The following is a 14,767-nucleotide window of genomic DNA, read 5'->3' on the forward strand; positions in this document are numbered from 1 at the left end:
CGTTCGATGGGGTTTTTGGTGGTCCTCCACAGACACCTGTGGCTCACCCTGTCGGACGTGCAGGAGGCTGATAGGAAGACGCTGCTGAATGCACCGATCTCCCCTACAGGCCTGTTCGGAGACGCCGTTGAGAAAGTCAAAGAGCGTTTCTCCGAGACTCAGAAAAAAGCTAAGGCTATGAGTCACATGATCCCTCGCAGGGCGCCCCCGCCTCCACCGCAGCCTCGCTCGCGCTCGTCTTCCGCCTCAGGCCGCCAACATCAGGCTGCCGTCAGAAGGCAGACAGCACCCCGCCCCGAGCCGGATGCTCGTAGAGGCCGAAAGCGGCCACTGGCAGGGAGCAGGAAAGAAGAGGACGGCTCAGAGGAGCCCGCGCAGGAAAGTCGCTGCGTCCCCAGCGAGGCCAAAGCAGTCATCCTGACCGCCTGGGCAAGAGGGGAAGAGAGCGCCAGGCTGGTCCCGTTCAAAACAAGCGCCGCGCTCTACAGCACTTAGTCCCTCAACGTTCCACGAGCGACATGTGCAGTTGTGTTGTGAATGTTGTTTCTTGTGCACTGTGTTCAATAAAGCAAACTACCACTTCACAAACAGAGCTTTTTTCCCCTCTTGCACCATACATTGTGTTACCCGCCCTGCCCTCGAGCAGCGCAGAGTCACGGTCTGTAGCTATAAAGGCACCTCGCGGGCAAAGCGAGCTGTCTTTTCCCAGCCCACAAATAGCGGCGATGACCGCAGCGGCGATGACCGCAGGTTTAGATCGACCCACGCTGAGTCACTTTCTGACAGCGTGGGAAACTATTCCAGGCATTTCACAGTGGGTGTTAAATGTGATTCGGCAAGGGTACACACTTCAGTTCAAACGCAGACCACCCCGCTTCCGCGGCGTAATCCAGTCATTAACTTTGCCCCAAAACGCTCATGTGCTGAGGCAGGAAGTGTGCAACTTACTCGAGAAGAAGGCGATAGAACCTGTTTCCCCGAGCGAGCGGGAGAGCGGGTTCTACAGCCACTACTTCGTAGTGCCGAAGAAGGGAGGAGGTCTCCGCCCCATACTGGATCTGAGACCTGTCAACAGAGCGCTTCACAAGCGCGCCTTCAGGATGACTACTCTGAAGCAAATCCTGGCGCAAATTCGCCCCGGGGATTGGTTCGCGTCAGTGGATTTAAAGGACGCATACTTTCATATTCAGATAGTAAAGCGTCACAGGCGATTCCTGAGGTTCGCGTTCGAGAATTCGGTGTACCAGTACACGGTACTTCCGTTTGGACTAGCCCTCGCTCCCCAAACTTTTTCAAAAATCGTGGACGCAGCACTTTCACCCCTCAGGTCGAGCGGGATGCGCGTCTTGAACTATCTGGACGACTGGCTGGTTCTCGCTCAGTCGAAAGAGATGCTGGTCAGCCATATCGAAGCCCTACGTCGTCACCTAGAAACGCTAGGTTTGAGGGTAAACGTCCAGAAAAGTGTGCTCACACCGAGCCAGACCACCACATTCCTGGGAGTACACCTGGATTCGGTGAGAATGAGAGCGTGCCTCTCTCCCGAGCGAGCGGGAGCTCTGACTTCGTCTCTCGGTCGCTTCAGACCTGGTAGGCTCGTCCCGCTGAAGGAGTTTCAGAGGCTATTGGGACGGATGGCAGCGGCTTCTTCAGTGTGTCATCTGGGGCTGCTGCATATGAGACCGCTTCAGCACTGGCTGAAAGCGCCCATCCCCCCGAGTGCGTGGTTTTCCGGCCACAAGCGCATTATGATCTCCCGCGGCTGCGTACGAGCTCTGACCCCGTGGAAGAACCCGGAGCTTTTCAGCGCGGGTGTTCCGCTGGGAATAGTGACGCGGCGCGTCGAGGTCCTGACGGACGCTTCGTCCACCGGATGGGGAGCGGTCTGCTTGGGCAAGACCGCCTCGGGTCGGTGGTCAGAGAAGCAGGCAGAGTGGCACATAAATCGTTTGGAATTAAAAGCGGTTTCTCTAGCCCTCGAAGCCTTCCGGTCCCAGCTGGAGCAGCGGCATGTGTTGATTCGGAAAACAGACAACACATCCGTGGTCTCGTACATAAATCGCCAAGGCGGTGTACATTCAAGAGCCCTATTCAAGCAGGCGGAATCCCTTCTGCTGTGGGCGGACCGGTTTTTCCTCTCGGTGAGAGCGGCTCACATCCCCGGTGTTCTGAACCGCGGGGCGGACATGCTCTCGAGGAGTGGGATCCCCCAAGGGGAATGGAGGCTTCATCCCGGGACGGTTCAGCTGATATGGAAGCGTTTCGGCAGAGCGGAGGTCGACCTCTTTGCAACGAGCGAGAACACGCATTGTCGGATGTTCTTCTCAGTGTCCCGTTCCTCCCGAGAGGAGGACGCGCTGACCGTGCAATGGCCGAAAGTTTGCCTCTATGCTTTTCCTCCGGTAAAAATTTTGCCCATGGTGTTGTGCAAAATCAGGGAGGAGAAGGCGACGGTGACTCTGGTAGCCCCCGAACTGGCCGAACCAGCCATGGTTTGCGGACCTAGTCGAGTTACTGGCAGGGCGCCCATGGAAAATTCCGCTCAGGAAGGACCTACTGTCTCAGGCGAGCGGATCGATCTGGCATCCCAGCCCCGGGCTGTGGAACCTTCATGTGTGGCCGTTGCAGGGTCGTTGAGCGGGCTGGATGCGCTACACTCACAAGCCTTGAGCACCATCGCGTAAGCGTGAGCCCCATCGACCAGGCGTTTGTATGCCCTGAAGTGGGGAGTTTTCTCGAAATGGTGTCAGGATGTCGGCATCGACCCAGAGAGTTGTTCTGTGTCGGATATTCTGCGCTTCCTTCAGTACAAGATGGATGAAGGGAGCCTACCATCCACTCTGAAGGTATATGTGGCCGCTATCGCCGCGTTTCACCCCTCTGTTGATGGGCAGTCTGTCGGCAGACATGCGTTGGTGACCCGGTTCCTTAAGGGAGCCAGGAGATTATGCCCTGCACGACCACCTTCGGTGCCGCCGTGGGATTTAGCTTTGGTCTTGGAGGCTTTGTCACGACCGCCCTTTGAGCCCTTGGCTTCGATCGCCATTAAAGAGCTATCGATAAAAACGGCTCTGCTTCTCGCTCTCGCTTCGGCTAAGCGGGTTGGGGATCTACAGGCTTTCTCTGTAAGTGAAGATTGTATTCGCTTTGGACCGGGAAACTGTAATGTGACTCTCAGACCGAGACCGGGTTATGTCCCAAAGTCGCTCAATACCCCGTTCAGAGCGCAGATTGTTTCTCTACCTGCCCTGTCCGTCGAGCCATCTACCTCTCAGGGTTCGGATGCTCAGAGTGCTGTTTGCCCAGTCAGAGCGCTCCGGGAATATATAATTCGCTCGGCCGCTTTTCGACAATCGGACAAGCTCTTTGTGTGCTTCGGTGGGTGTAACAAGGGACGGGGGGTCTCTAAACAGAGGCTTGCTCACTGGATTGTGGACGCTATTGTTTTGGCTTATGATCGCCTAGGGCAGGAATGCCCCCTTAATGTTAAGGCCCATTCGACCAGAGCGATCGCCTCCTCGTGGGCCTGGACTAAGGGTACGTCTATTCAAGATTTATGTCTTGCGGCTGGCTGGTCTTCTCAGAACACGTTTGCCAGGTTTTACAAGTTGGATATACCCTCTGTAGCGTCTCGGGTGCTTTCGGTGAGTGATTGCATGGCATAGCATTAGGGAGCTGCTCTGCGCTTTGCTCATGAGTTGTTCTATTGCTATTTGTGTATGTGTTTGAACTGTGTCACCGCTGTGCGTTGGCCTTCTCTTACTGTTGTTGCCCTGTGCTCTAAAACAGTGCTAACTTCCCCCGGTTATACTGCTCGGGATATGCAAATTCGTGCAGTGTTTTGTGAGCTTGTGATTGGTCCTTTTCGACCTATCAGAAGTTAGAGATTCGCTATTGGCCAATCTCGACCTATCAGATGCTCGCATACTGGGGGAGCGGTGTTGGTATTGGGTTCTGTTGTCAGTGGTTGTATGACTGCCACGGCGGGATTCTATACAGTTCCCATATACGACATCCGTAATGTCGAAGTTCCGTAGCCTTGATAGGGAACGTCTCCGGTTACTTTCGTAACCTCGGTTCCCTGAAAGGCAAGGAACGAGACATTACGCTCGCCGCCGTGTTCGCTTTGATTCAAGCGTTCGTTTCGATTCTGAAGGGAATTGACGCTGCACTTGCTTTTTACTGCAACGGTGTTTCAGTATTTGCATAATTTGCGTCAATTGGCCAGCTCTGCTGGCGTTAGCCTATAAGATTTCAGCGGAAGTGAAGGAGGAGAGGAGTTCCCATATACGACATCCGTAATGTCTCGTTCCTTGCCTTTCAGGGAACCGAGGTTACGAAAGTAACCGGAGACGATTTTGCTCATCTCAAACAAGCCTATTGTTTCTCAACTCATCAACTGCAACCACATAATGCCCCTCCCCCCATGGCCCTTGGCCCTTCCCCCTACAGCCTGTTAAATGACTGTATCCCCCAAGATACAGAAACTCTTTAGGTGTGTTCGACATCGGCTGCGGCTGGATGTAACCGATCGGCGAGAGTAGCCGCGTGCAGGCGGGGAGGAGCTGCAAACGGAGACGTGAAGTCGGACACTTTCTGGTTCCCGTAGTGACCGCTCACGTGGTGTTTGCATACTTTACCACAGCTGAAGTGAAATAAATGCAATATTTGCCTCATAATGCACAGATGTTTCAGAGACATTTTCATTCAATACTTTATGTACTGCTTCATACAGCGTCTGTTTGAACAAGAATAAAGTTCAACATAAGCTACTATCAATGAAGTGGAGTCTACGTTTTTTAATCAGTTTTAATTTGATAAACATGACACAATATAACATTGCAACTACATGAAAAGAGTGTTTACTGTTATAAAAAACGGATTTGTGAGCTTTGAGGAACTAAAGGTGGTCGAATAAACACGAAACACACGTGATCGTTGTCATGCGGTGATTCCGGCCAATCGTGGAACAGCTGTGTCGTCATCAGCCCTCGTGCAGCCCAGTGCAGCCGCTAATAGGCTTGTTCGACTTCATGCAGCTCTGCGCAGACCGATCGGCGGCTGACTTGAAGCAGTGCATGCCGGTTAGAAATTTTGTCCGACTTGATACAGCGCCGACGCCACGTGACTGTGACGTGTGCCATCAAAGTACCGCGAGAGCGATTTGAGAGTAGCCGGAGAACTCAGCCAGCGCAGCTTCTCTTTTTATTATTTTTTTTTTTTAATGCTTTATTTGAACACTCAGTTTACAATGTGAAATAACATAATAAGAACACAACAATAATTATTACGAATAACAAAAATATTAAAATAGTGAAAGAAAACACTTAGACAGTTATGTAAGTAAAATAAAAGAAACAAAAACAAGACAAAAAAGAAAGACAGAGGGCATTACTTAAATGATAGGATATCTAAACATTTAGTAAGGAAAAAAGTTTGTATGTCTTGCAAATCATACATGTTCTGAGTGCTTTTGGGTTAAGGGAGGAAGAGATTGTAATCAAACAATTTTTTATCTCTTGTAAGAATACCAAAAAAATTGGTTTACAATTTGAAAACTTACATTTGTGAATATAGAATCTACATAGGAAAATAATTCAATTTATTATAAAGCAGGCATTTGAATCCGCTTCAAAAAAGCCAAAAATAACAGTTTTGGGATTCATAGAAAAATTTTGCAAGATATTGCTTGAGATAAACCAACTAATATCTTTCCAAAGTTGCAAAGTATAACTGCACGACCAAAACAAATGAAGAATAGTTTCAGTGTCATTCTGACAGAAAGAGCAATTAGTGTCAAAATCAAAATTGAATTTTTTTTTAAGAAATTTTTTGACTGGGTAAATATTATGAATTAATTTAAAGGATATTTCTTTTACTTTGTTTGTGAGGAGAAATCTTTGTTGTACGGACCTTTATAATTTCTTCCTTTTTTTTCAGTGAAACATATCTCACCAATAGGAGTGTTGACAGGTTCAAGAAAAGATAACGAACCCAACGAGAGAGAGTTATTTTTGAAAAGCATGAGTATGCCAGATGGAATAGCATCCATGACTGTGGCAAATTTTTTGGGAGTTACAGGTATATTATATTCTGAAAGAAATTCTGCATACCTAAAAAGCAGACCTTCGTTATTAAAAAGCTGTCTAACATGAAATATGCCATTACTAAACCAATGATTATAAAACAAAGATTTATTTTTAAATAAAATACTCCTATTGTTCCATATGTAACACCGATGAGGAGAAAAGTTGTGCTTGTATATGAGAGTCCATGCCAAAAGAACTTGTTGATGAAAGTTAGATAGCTTGACAGGGAGTTTATAAATATCATAATTACACATTAGAGCAAACTCTGCACCACCAAGTTGCGAGAAGACAAGCTGAGGGAAAATATTCCAAATAGAGGAGGGATTTTTAAGGAATCAATTAAGCCAATTTATTTTAATTGTGTTATTTAGTAAACTAAAATCAATGAAGTTTAAGCCACCATTTTTTTGGGAATTCAGTATCACTGACTTTTTCAAATAATGGGATTTGTTTTTCCATAAAAATTTAACTAAGATTCCATCAATAATTTTACACGTGTGCTTATCAATGTACAGTGACTGAGCAGCATAAGTAAGGCGAGACAAACCTTCTGCTTTAACAAGCAAACCTCTGCCTTTCAAAGAAAGGTCTCTCTGCAGCCAGCAGTTCAGGCGTTTCATTGTTTTTATAATAATTGGGTCCAGATTAGCAGAGCATCTAGAGTTATCTTTTGTTGGCTTGCTTTGATGTGTAAACTAAGAAATTGTGTCGCAATTAAGAAAAGATAGGGAGATACTGGACATCCCTGTCTAACACCACGGTTTAAGAAGAATCTGGGAGAGGTATCGTTACTCAACTTAATGGAGCTACTACTGTTCATATACAGCATTTTGACCATATTACAGAAGGAGTCACCAAAACCAATTCTATTTAGTGCTTGAAACAAAAACTCATGTTCTAATGTGTCGAATGCTTTATAGTAGTCTAAAAATAAAATAAAACTTTCTTTTGAGAGTAAATATGAGTAGTCCAATAGATCTAAAATTAAGCGTATGTTGTTTGATATATGTCTGTTTGGAAGAAATCCTGACTGTGTTTCATCAATAATGGAATTTAGGACACATTTTAATCTTTTGGCCAAAGCTAAAGCTATTATTTTGTAGTCATTATTTAGTAGAGTGATTGGGCGCCAATTATCAATGAAAAGGGGATCTTTATTTGGCTTTGGAATTAGGGTTATTATTCCTTGACATAGAGTGGGAGGAAGAAATGTTTTCTCTACACTTTGTCTAAAAACCTCTAATAGAAATGGTGCTATTTTTTTTGCTAAATAATTTATAAAACTCTGAGGTGAGCCCATCAGTGCCAGGAGATTTTCCATTTTTTAAAGAATTAATTGCGTCTACAATCTCATTCATGGTAATAGGAGCATCACATAATTCTTTATCTACCATATTCAATTGCTGTACATTCTGAAGAGACTCGAAGAAATTAGTCGCATCTTGTTGGCAAAATTTAGATGTATATAAATCTGTGTAAAATTTAGAACAGAATTTTCCAATTACTTTTTGATCTTCATTTAATACTCCTTCAATCATGAGTTTACTTATATTACTAGTTTTAGCTTGTTGTCTTTCTAAACGAAAAAAATAAGCAGAGCTTTGTTCACCTTCCTCAAGCCACTTTCTGCGTGATCGGACGTATGCTCCTTCAGCTTTATATTTATATATTTTATCTAATTGGTTTTGCTGTTCAGCAAGTTCAGCTTTTTCAAGATCAGTAATATTTTCCACATTTTTACCTAGAAGACTAGCAATTTTACAAATAACATTATTCTCATTAGACTTCCTCTTTTTAGCTAATTCACTACTGAATTTTCGAAAATATTTACAGACTTCATATTTAGCTAACTCCCAATTGCTGCAGTAGTTATCTTCTTCCTTAGCTTTGTTCCAATAATTTGTTATAATTTCATCAATTTTGTTTTTAACTTCATCATAGGCAAGAATTGAGTTATTAAGTTTCCAATAGGAGGGAGTACTAGATGAATTAACAGTAGTTGAAAGAGGGATGCAAATAGAAATACATTTATGATCAGACAAAGGTGAAGGTATAATATCAGTTGAAATATTATGCAGCTCTTTAGAAGCAAGAAATAGGTCAATGCGAGATTGGCAGGAAAAAGACTTGTTATTCCATGTAAATACCTTTAAAGATGGATGAGATTCTCTCCAGTTATCAACCAAAGAAAATCTTTGCATGAACATCTTTAAGTAGGAATTAGAATTATTAGATTTTGGGGGCCATCTATCAAAATTATTGTCCATAACCACATTGAAATCTGGGGTAGTTATTTAACAATAAAAGTATACGTTCTTCCATTCGATGAAGGAAATCTTCATTTTCTTTTTGTTGATTAGGACCATAAAGATTTGTGACAATAAACATCATATCTGAGATTTCAAGTAGGAGGCAAATATACCGACCACTCGGATCACAGTCAGAAAACAGAATTTTCCCCTTAAAGGGGCATTCCACCCATTTGAACATTGTTTTTTATTTAAAGTGGGTCATATATGTAGTCGAAATGTAAAATAAATTTTGAATTTGGTGCCTTCGTGACCGAGGAAAGACAAAAAATAACTTCAGGACGCATTTGTATGAAAGACAACAACTCCCACAATGCACCACATTGCACAGCTCCGCAAGCCACTCCCACTAATCCAGAAAGCGCAAATCTGCCTATAAGAGAAATCACTCTTCCGTCTACAAGGCTAGCTACCACCAGAGCTTGAAATTAATTTCACATTCACACAAAATGTCTAGTTAGTTGGCGAACTCATTAGTGCATTACTCCTCGTTTGTATTTCTTTCGAAAAGGTGAATGATTGCATGGTACCTGGATGTTCAGTCAGAACATATGCGGTGCGAAACTAGGATAGTTCACAACACAAACGTCCGTGTCCTCGTCTGATTCAGAGATTTCGTCCAGGAGAAATTGTCATCGTTGAAATTCTTTGCCGCAGACGTACTCTATCTCTGTGTTCGTAGCGGTTCGTAGTTGCATAGTGAGATCACCGGCGCCACCAGTCCGCCCTAACTCGAGCCAGTCCGGGCTCCTCGTCCGCGGCAGGCAGGTCTTCTGCCTCGGCTGCTCTTCGCTATAATGCGGCTTGTAAAGGTAGCCACAAACACCTGATTCAAGCATCAGACTTCCGAAATCCTCTTCTTCTATATCATATTGAGCACTCTCCTCCGCTATTAACTTTACATCTGTCTCCACAGCGCCTGTTAGCTTAGCTTCAAACAAAATGGAGGATATTAGGTGTGTTCGACATCGGCTGCGGCTGGATGTAGCCGCGTGCAGGCGGGGAGGAGCTGCAAACGGAGACGTGAAGTCGGACACTTTCTGGTTCCCGTAGTGACCGCTCACGTGGTTTTTGCATACTTTACCACAGCTGAAGTGAAATAAATGCAATATTTGCCTAATAATGCACAGATGTTTCAGAGACATTTTCATTCAATACTTTATGTACTGCTTCATACAGCGTCTGTTTGAACAAGAATAAAGTTCAACATAAGCTACTGTCAATGAAGTGGAGTCTACATTTTTTAATCCGTTTTAATTTGATAAACATGACACAATATAACATCGCAACTACATGAAAAGAGTGTTTACTGTGATAAAAAACTGATTTGAGAGCTTTAGAGGAACTAAAGGTGTTCGAATAAACACGAAACACACGTGATCGTTGTCATGCGGTGAATCCGGCCAATCGTGGAACAGCTGTGTCGTCATCAGCCCTCGTGCAGCCCAGTGCAGCCGCTAATAGGCTTGTTCGACTTCATGCAGCTCTGCGAAGACCGATCGGCGGCTGACTTGAAGCAGTGCATGCCAGTTAGAAATTTTGTCCGACTTGATACAGCGCCGACGCCACGTGACTGTGACGTGTGCCATCAAAGTACCGCGAGAGCGATTCGAGAGTAGCCGGAGAACTCAGCCAGCGCAGCTTCTCAAGAGCGGCTGCACTGGGCTGCGTTCAGCCCCGACAAAACGTTGCACAACAGGTGTGTTCGACATCGGCTGCGGCTGGATGTAACCGATCGGCGAGAGTAGCCGCGTGCAGGCGGGGAGGAGCTGCAGACAGAGACGTGAAGTCGGACACTTTCTGGTTCCCGTGGTGACCGCTCACGTGGTGTTTGCATACATTAGGCTTGTTCGACTTCATGCAGCTCTGCGCAGACCGATCGGCGGCTGACTTGAAGCAGTGCATGCCGGTGTGGTGAATAATCGGGTCCGGCTGAAGAAATGGGTCCGGGCTGAGGACCCAAGCAATCCGATTGGTTCAAAGCCCGTTTTATGGGTAATCGCTTTAGTGCCTGGTTACAAATCATACAAAATCACTTTATTATAGAAGACGTTTGTACTACGTTATAACGAATCATTAATGTATTTAATGTATTCTAAAGTATACGTTTCATATACTAGTATTTAACCGAAGCTATAGATTGTGAAATTAAACATTTCTCGTTGGTAGTGTTTTTTAGTTAGCTTAGATAATAGCATAGCATACAGCTAACGTTATCCGATGATCGTGATTCGTGCTATGAGCTTTTCCTGAGCTTATACTGCACTGATACTGCCTTACCATATTCACAGCCATTCGTAATGCAATTATAATTATGTAATTATTTTGTACACTTTTATTTATTAAAATATTCTTAAAATAATGCTTATTTGTGTATATTACTATTTTTCGTATTACCAGTTTAGACATTTAAATAAATTACAGAATGCTAGCTATGTTTTGTGGGTATAAATATTAAATCTAGCCTTGACTAAAGAACAGTATAATAAAATTATGGAATCACAATTTTTAATGTAATTAATCAAACCCCTTAATTCATATAATAATCTTTTATTTGAAAGAAATAACATTTTTAAAGTATGTTTTGTGACAAAGTTATTTGTTATTAAGCAATGGGGCATAAAATGCTTTTTTATTACAAGCATGTCATTTGTGTACTAATGCATATGATTTATGTCAGAATTAATTCTTAATACAGAACATCATACAACACAATAACATTTAATGTAATAAAATGAGAGAACCAAAACTTATATAAAAATTTAATTAAATTACACAATACAATACATAATGAATTCAACTGAATTATGAGATGTAATATATTACATTTTTATTAACACAAAACTACAAGCAAAATGCACATCGTTTTAGGACATTTATAGAGCTTTTTAAAATACACAACAATACAAAGCAGCTTTAAACAAACATACTCTAGTATGTATTTACTTTCCTAAACACTTTTGTGATAGTCCTCTGGCTATACATTGTGGAGATTTAAAAACAATTAATGTTGAGTTAGCTGTGTTAAAATATTTAATGAACTGTAAGGTTAAAGTTTTTTGAGAGCTAATGAGACACAAATAGATGCAGTGTCTTTTGCTGTATGTAAAGTCAGATCTTTAGTTTGAAGTAAATTCATGTTGTATGTGCAGTCAATTCTTTGTGGAACCATCCTAAGGCCTAGATGATGCAGTCAGTCAGTTTCCCCTTTAGATGGTGCGGTCGTGACCTGGTAGGTGAGGAGGCTGGACTAGGTGTCATGGACTGACTTGAGGAACTCTGCAAAAACACACAAACAACACGTCACATGCAACTGTACACTTGCAGTCCTTAGTGCTATGGAACATCACTCACTGTTTTTGCTTTGATAAGCAAACTCAAAGGTGCAACGCAGCAGCAGACGTAGATAGCTCGTTGAACCTGGGTGCCAAAATTCCACTGTCCGTGAAACCACTATTTTGCACAGTGTAACAAATGCTACCTGGGATCTCCATATCTCAGCTCTGGAAGGCTCTAGAGCCTCCAATCTTGCACTCCTGTCTGCGCATCAGCACCCTCTATCCGAATCCAAGGTTTCAAGAAGATCCAAGAAACTTTATTTTTCGACCCAAAAAAAACGACAGGTCTTATAGTTTTTTTGGGTCGAAAAATAAAGTTTCTCGGATCTTCTTGAAACCTTGGATTCTGATAGAGGGCGATGAGGCGTAGAGATGAGTGCAAGTCCTGGCTCTCTACACCTCTCCTGAGCTGAGATATGGAGATCCCTTTTTAAATATGTACAAATAACTTTTTAACATATGCTTTTCTGGTAACAGGGCTGACACAATGAGCGTGTCCCTGTCTTTCAGATATTACATGAACTCAAAGAAAAGAAGAGAACACTTGTCTTCTACCATCAACTTCATGAAAGGCAGATGATGCAAGGAGAAGTAGAAAAATCATACTGAGGGACATGCCATTTTCAACATTTCTGCAAGATGCTGTGCACAAAAATGTGATTAAAATCCTTTAAAAACAAAAGAAACAGAAATTAATTTATTCTTATATTATTAGACATATTATGGAAACTAAATTATAAAATATTTTATTTGTTTTATGGTTTATTAAGATTTACAGAGCTTTTTTTTCTAAGGGACACAAAATGGCACGTTTACGTATAATGACCCAACTTTGATAGGACTCATTAGATCAGGGTTCACCAATCTCGGTCCTGGAGGGCCGCTGTCCTGCAGAGTTTAGCTCCAACCATCTCCAACACACCTGTTTGAAAGTTTCTAGTATGCCTAGTGAGACCTTGATTAGCTGGTTCAGGTGTGTTTAATTGGGGTTGGAGCTAAACTCTGCAGGACAGCGGCCCTCCAGGACCGAGATTGGTGAACCCTGCATTAGATATTGCTTGATGCTGCAATATTTTTTTTTACCTACAAGAGTCTCCTAGGATAGAAGGAATGGGTGGATATTCCGGAGCAACTTGGCATTTCTGACTGACCATTTGCCATCTTGGTTTGGAGGCGGAAAAAAATCGAAGCACAACGGCTTGCCACTTGGTTTAAATATATAGGATGATGCACCAGGGTGGGTCCACTGAAGAGGATGATGTGCAACTATGCCATCAAAACCCGTGCAAATTTAAGATTTTTTTTTTTTAATAGCTGTCCACTGTAGTGACCACTATGCATGAAAGGGTTAATCCATATAAAACAGCGATTAATCTTGCAAAGTACGTTTTGGTGTTACTGCTATCATTACGTTAGTAATTCATTAAGTTAACTAAAAAGTGTCGCTATGTTGTGAGAAGGTATTCCTTTGCAGAGATCCCAACCGTAACTAAGCATTTAACAAACAGAAAAAAGTGACATCTCATTACCAGATGTTCTCCAGTCCTAAAAGTAAAACAAAAACACAAACAATCTGTATTTAAAAGATCTTTTAGAAAGTCATGGACTCTTTTGAGCCTTTGTCAGTGATACTCTGAAATACTTCCCATCCCATACATGAAAAAAATACATGCCATGTTGGTGATATCATATCATATATATATATATATATATATATATATATATATATATATATATATATATATATATATATATATATATAAATATTCTTACATAGGCTATATAAAATAAAATGACACAACCCTGTCTCTTTTTGTTAAATTTCAGTTTTATTGATCAATAATAGCAATTATGAAAGTATAAGTAGCCATACAAGTCAAGAAATAAAGTAATTAAACGATTCAGTCAAACATAAGTCAGCAGGCTACAACGTTAAAGATAAAAAGCCTAAATAATTTAACGTTATATAAAGTTATGAAACTAAAACTTTGCCCTCAGCCAAAACGATTTGCCAGGGAACAAAATATAGATTAATGATTTCAAAGATCGTCCCACAAGACGAATTATATCTCATGTTTAACCACTCCACTAGACTAGAGAGCAGCAGCAGCTCTAGCCGAGGTAAGGCTGTTCCAAGCGGGATACATGAGCGCTGAGCAACCGGTGATCCCTTGGATCTCACATCTCCGAAAACGTCAGATCAAATTTTTAAATAGGCGCTATCTGTATAAACAAACAACATATTTGAGCTTTAAACAACTACATTATCGACTGAAAAACTCTTAAAACTACATTTCGTGACACAATAACAGTAGTATTTTTAAATTTCGCGGTCTTTCTCCTGCTATTGACGCAACTTGAGATTTTAAATATTAGCTATAGAATATACACGATTTACATATACAATATAAAATTTAATTCAATCTTACCTTGCATATAGCAGCGGGATTTAGCATTCTACATAAAGCTACCACATAATAACACTAAAACAGCTCACGTTAGCTACAAGTTATCGCGAGAACAGATTTAGATCAGGCATACTACTGGCATACTAATGGGGTCCTCAGCCCGGACCCATTTCTTCAGCCGGACCCGATTGTTCATCACACCGGTTAGAAATTTTGTCAGACTTGATACAGCGCCGACACCACGTGACTGTGACGTATGCCATCAAAGTACCGCGAGAGCAATTCGAGAGTAGCCGGAGAACTCAGCCAGCGCAGCTTCTCAAGAGCGGCTGCAACGACCCCTTTCTTTTACTGTCTATGGCAACGACTTGCTGACGACACAGCTTGATGTTCATTGGTTTAAACAACCGTGATGTATTGCTTTTATTTAAAATGTTTGATTTTAAAACTCTGATATGATGTTTTATGTGTACGTTATGTGGTAATATTCCCAAACTACCTTATACTAACTAGTGCGATCTTTATGGGTTATGCAATGTCATTTTTATTAAAAAAAAGAAAAGAAAAAAAAAACACAAGAAAAAAGACTGATAAACATGTATTTGTAATGGAATTAAATAAGT

General features: G+C 42.3%; 1 protein-coding gene across 1 annotated transcript in view; it reads right to left on the bottom strand.

The window, feature by feature from the left end:
• lyrm5a (LYR motif containing 5a) overlaps positions 1-14,767 on the bottom strand; it is a 104,101-nt gene that overhangs the window by 29,930 nt on the left and 59,404 nt on the right. The gene's annotated exons all lie outside the window — the stretch shown is intronic.

Source organism: Squalius cephalus (genome assembly GCF_949319135.1).
Source record: "Squalius cephalus genome assembly, chromosome: 4".
NCBI classification, from domain to species: Eukaryota; Metazoa; Chordata; class Actinopteri; order Cypriniformes; family Leuciscidae; genus Squalius; species Squalius cephalus.